The 5,859-nt window shown below is 35.6% G+C and overlaps 1 pseudogene; it reads left to right on the forward strand.

The window, feature by feature from the left end:
- The first annotated feature begins 1,796 nt into the window (after positions 1-1,796).
- On the forward strand, positions 1,797-2,760 carry LOC136157801 (olfactory receptor 2T8-like; annotated as a pseudogene).
- Positions 2,761-5,859: the final 3,099 nt, after the last annotated feature.

Raw genomic sequence — 5,859 nt, forward strand, 5'->3', positions numbered from 1 at the left:
GGGCTCCAGTTTCATCCATCTCATTAGAACTGATTCAAATGAATTCTTTTTAACGGCTGAGTAATATTCCATGGTGTATATGTACCACAGCTTCCTTATCCATTCGTCTGCTGACGGGCACCTAGGTTGCTTCCATGTCCTGGCTATTATAAACAGTGCTGCGATGAACATTGGGGTGCACATGTCTCTTTCAGATCTGGATTCCTCAGTGTGTATGCCCAGAAGTGGTATTGCTGGGTCATACCAGAAGTGGGTATTGCTGGATTAACAAAAAGTCCTATTAAATTGATAATTAAATGCAAACCTGGAGTGGGAGCAACACAAATGCTCATAAATGAAATGTATTAATAAATAGAATGTAGTATGCCCATATAAAGAAATATGGCTCAATCATTAAAATGGAAGGAAATTCTGACTCATGTTACAGTTTGGATAAACTTTGAGGGCTTTATAATAAGTGAAATAAACTAATCAAAAACAGCATAAAAGTAAATGCTGTATGATTTCTTTTATCTAATGTTTTTAGAGTAGTCACTTTTATAGACATAGAAAGTAGAACAGTGATTTCCAAGTGCTGAGGGGAAGCGGCATTGTAGTATTATTGATTAATTGGTAATAGTTTCAGTTGGAGATGATAAAGAAGAGTGTGGAGATTAATATTCACGATGCAGTCACAGTAATATGAAAATACTTAATTCCACTGTATTGACAGTACACTTAATTTAAGAAACTTACCAAAACATCCTATAGTTACTGAATTACCTATTGATTTTTAAACAGAGTTAAACTTCTATCAACCTTCAACAACAAAAGTAATGAAAATAGTGGCAAACAAGAAAGACTCAAGTCAAAGAAAAAAGTTAGGAGGGTTTGAGGTGTTTCAGAAGAATGAGACTGAGGGTTATAATTGGAAATGCATGTAGTTATTAGTGGTTCAAACTGATTATTAGAGATTTGATAGTGTTTGGATCATGAAGTTTTGGAAAATATGCAATGCATTTGACAAGGGGGATTTCCATGATATCTTACTTTAAAACAACCAGCTAAAACCATCCAGTGGAACGCTGGTAGTGCCATGATGATGGTCAAGCAATGGAATTAAGAATTGACTGAGTCTTTTGCAATGCCTTTCTCCTTGACTGACAGACTAGTATGGGATGGATGTAAAAAGTGTGGATAAAGGGAATGACCATGGAAGAAGAGGACTCCTTCTGTCAGGTCACTTCATTAAATCACAGCATATCATTGAAACTGAATTAGCCTCCTTACTTCTGCAGTTATGGTTGTATTTATTTAACTAGCTAGAGTAGCTTTGGCTCCAGGATATCAGAGATGAAAATGCTTTTGAGGACTTAGATCCTCATGAAACTGAAGGAGAAATTAATTCATCTCTGTGTTTGAGTTAAGAAGTAAGATTTTTTTTTTCTTTATCCAATAAAAGTGTTTCTGTGAATTTCTAGGGAAAACTTCCTACACAAAATCCCCTTTGCGGTTATGAAGATTTGCACTTAGCATTATGGGCTTACACTGGAGGGAAATACTACTAAGAAGGCCATTGCTGTTTTCAATTTATAAGTTGGCAAATTTAAAGTAAATGTACTAACAATTCCAAATTAAGTTGTTTCCATCTACAGACTCAGTTCTTCTACTTGCTATGTATAAGAGTATAAGGCATCTTATTTTGAAAGTAAAATTAACTTCCAAGATTAATTGATGTCAAGAAAAATTATTGGATTTTAGTGTGTTTTGATAAAGTTTGGCATGTCATGTATATGTAATCCTCATGTATTTCTCCATTTGCAGTATCACTCTTGTTTGAAATCACGGAAAACTGGAATATCACTGCAGATTTAATTCTCCTAGGTCTCTTTAACCACACTGGAGCCCACCAGTTTCTCTTTGTGTTGGTTCTGATAGTTGCTTTCACCTTCCGAGTGCACAATGCCCTCATGCTTCTCCTGAACCTCCTGGACCCCCGACTCCACAGGCCCATGTACTTCCTACTGAGCCAACTCTCCCTCATGGACCTGATGTTGATTTTCACTGTTGTGCCCAAAACGGCTGTTGACTATTTGACCAGCAGGAAGTTTATCTCCCCCACTGGCTGTGGGTTCCAGATCTTCTTCTTCCTCACTCTTGGAGGGGGTGAGTGCTACTCTTGACAGCTATGTCCTATGATCGCAGTGTTGCTGTCTGTCATTCACTGAGATACCCAGTCCTCCTGAGTTCGAAATTATGCCTCAGTATGATTTTGGGGTCTTTGTTCCTCGGTGCAGCTGATGGGCTTGTGCAGGCTGCTGCTACCCTGAATTTCTCATTTTGCAGTGCCCGAGAGATTGATCATTTCTTTTGTGAGGCTCCCCCCCTTGTGCATTTGGCTTGTCTGTGACTTCTGTCTTTGAGTATGTCATGTACATGTACTGTGTGTTAATGTTCCTGATCCCCATTTCTCTCATCTTGATTTCCTATAGTCTTACCCTTGCTGCTGTTCTCCAGATATGTTCTAATGAAGCCCACAGGAAGGCTTTTGACACTTGTTCCTCACATGTCTCCATGGTAGGACTCTTTTTTGGAGCTGCCATTTTTACCTACATGAGACCTAAATCTTACAGGTCAGCTAACCATGATAAGTTTGTGTCAGCGTTTTATACCATCTTCACCCCTGTGTTAAACCCCCCTATCTATATTCTGAGGAACAGTGAGGTCAAGGGAGATCTGAGCAAGGGTATGAATCAGTGGACTCCCTTAAGTCATGAGTAACATTAGATTTATTTGCCCTAAAGTTCAAGATTGTACAGAGTGTGTTTGTAAAATTTACTTGAGAGAGAGTATATACTCATTGGGCTTTGCTTGTGACTCAGCTGGTAAAGAATCTGCCTGCAATGAGGGAGACCTGGGTTTGATACCTGGGCTGGGAAGATCCCCTGGAGAAGGGAAAGCCTACCCACTCCAGTATTCTGACCTGGAAAATTCCATGGACTGCATACTCACTATATCTCTATGTGTTATTTCTGTTTTACTTTAGAATGCATATGGACCTCTGTACTTTGGGATCATTTGCTAAGCTATCATCAATAAATCAGACTATTTGTTATTAAAAATCTGTTAATCACACATCCTTGTTAAAATGTTTCAACACTCCACCTAACAATAAATATTTGTTCAAAGAATGAACAAAGTAGTCAACAAAGTTGAACTTTGTTACTTTTTAAAAAATTGATGTATAACATAAACACTAGAATATTCACAGACACAGGCTTCCCTTCAACCAGTTTCCGTAGTACATGCACTTTTAACATACATCCAGTATCAAGAGACAAAACTTTTGGGCTTCCTCGGTGGCTCAGATGGTAAAGAATCCACTTGCAATGCAGGATATCTGGGTTTGTACATACAGTACCAAGACCAAACCAAAATGTCTCTCATGTCCTTTTTCAGTGAAATCACTCTGCCCAGAGACAAATACCACTCAGATTTGTATCTCTGTCTGTTATTTTAACATGTACTTGAATTTTCTATCAATGAAGCTCTAAAGTATGTATTTTCTTGCCTTTTATATCTTTATTTCAATTTAAAAGTTGTTTAAAGATTCCTACACAAATTTACACTATCAGTAGTTTGTTTCTTTTATAGCTAAGTAATATTTTGTTATGGCATGAATCACCATTTATTTATGTATTATTTTGTTGATAAAGATCTGGGCTATTTCCAGCCTGGAGCTGTTTCTTCCACATGATTGTAGTCATAATGTACTATGGGCCATTTGTTTTCACATACACGAAACCTAAAACGTACCCCACTCCAGGCCAGGATAAGTTCCTGGCAATATTCTATACCATCCTCACTCTGTCTTTCAACCCAATTATCTACAGCTTTAGGAATAAATATGTTCTGGAAGCACTGAAAAATATGCTCAGAAATAACTTTGTTCAGAAAAAAACAGTAGAAAAAACCTTGAAATACATGTTCTCTATTTCCACAGTCATATTTACAGGATGTCTGTTATTCATATCTCTGAAAAGATAATGAAGAATTATTACCTCTTCAAGTGTAGAAAGAAGCAAATATTTCCAAAATCCTTATAATAACAAAGTTTATCACAGGTATTTGTTTTGTGAATATATATATATCTAAAAAATATACCTCCCCTTCTATGGTAACAATTATAATTGCCAAAGTCTCTAATAGAAAGTCAAATATGACCCAATGCTTCTAATTTTCTCCCACTAAAATTTTAAGAATGTGCAAAAATCATCTTTTATAATAAAATCACATTGTATAAATAGTCACATATGTGTTAGTCACTCAGTCACATAACATTTGTGTCCCTCTCTTTGTGACCCCATAGACTTCAGCCCACCAAGCTCATCTGTCCATGGAATTCTCCAGGCAAGAATATTGGAGTAGGTTGCCATTCCTGTCTCCAGGGGATCTTCCTAACCCAGGAATCAAACTCAGGTCTCCTGCATTGCAGGCAGATTCTTTACTGTCTGAGCTATCAGGGTATACAATTTTATAAATAACTGTGTCTCTTTCTCTCTTTATTTATATAGACATATATGTATATTCCATACAAGTATAGAATATACTTATATATTCCATATAGAGAAGATACCCGTTTTCCAATAGATATGGAATATGTATACATATCTATATAAATAGGGGGAAAGAGACATAAATTTTTAATTATATTTCAAACACTACAATGTTATTAAAAATTTAAGGTAACATTGATCAAAGGTGCAGATTACCAGTTTTGAGATAAGTACTAGGGATGTAACAAACAGCATGGTAATTATAATAAAAAATGATATATTGTATATTTGAAAGTTGCTAAAAGAATAGATTTAAAAAACTCATCACAAGGACACAACTGTTAATTGTTGATGATGGATTTTAACTTAACTTATTGTGGTAATCTTTTTCCAATATATGCATGCATACATACACACATGCTAAGTTTTACAATATATGTATGTATGCATATATATATATCAAAGCATCATATTCTATGCTTAAATGTAATACAATATTGTTTGTCAATTATATCTCATTGTAACATAAAGATAATAAAATATATTATCATCAAAATACATTTTATTTGGTATATATTGCTTGTGTTATATTATTAAAATAATATTAATACATGACATTACTTTAGTGGGCTTCCTGGCAGCTCAGCAGTTAAGAATCTGCCTGCCAATGCAAGAAAGGCAGGTTCAATCTATTTGTTGGGAAGATCCCCTGGAGAAGAAATGGAAACCCATCCCAGTGTTCTTGCCTGGGAAATTCCATGGATATAGAAGCCTGGCATGTATAGGCTATGGAACCAAAGAGAACTGGACAAGACTTAGTGACTAAGCAACAACAACAACCAATTTATTTGCTATCATTTAGTTAATATTGTTATAAGAATAACATGTATTAAAAGTTATTTAATAAATAATATGAAATTTCCATTAACATGGGTTCTAAATATAGAAACTGCTTAATTTTGAAATGCACAACTCATTTTTTTTACACAGTGAAATAAGCAATACTGCAAGTAATAATGCATACATATTGAGCCCATCTTTCTCACAGCCAGATCTGTCTTCATTGTGGTACAGAGGAATGTACCACTGCATGGATGAAATGATGTAGAGAACATGCAGTGAAGCAATAGTCTAGTAGACACAAGTGATTTCTGTTCCTACTCTCTCCTGAGCTCTAATGAGGAGGAATTTGGGGAAAAAATTAAAATTATATAAAGTTACAAGCTAGCACTACTGTATCTGTCACTTGGCCCTCTCCTAGAAACTTCCAAAACCTGAAAAGAGTTCACAAGTTCCATTTGAAAAATGCTTGGTTACTAATTCA

The sequence above is a fragment of the Muntiacus reevesi genome, chromosome 1 (genome assembly GCF_963930625.1).
Source record: "Muntiacus reevesi chromosome 1, mMunRee1.1, whole genome shotgun sequence".
Lineage (NCBI taxonomy): Eukaryota > Metazoa > Chordata > Mammalia > Artiodactyla > Cervidae > Muntiacus > Muntiacus reevesi.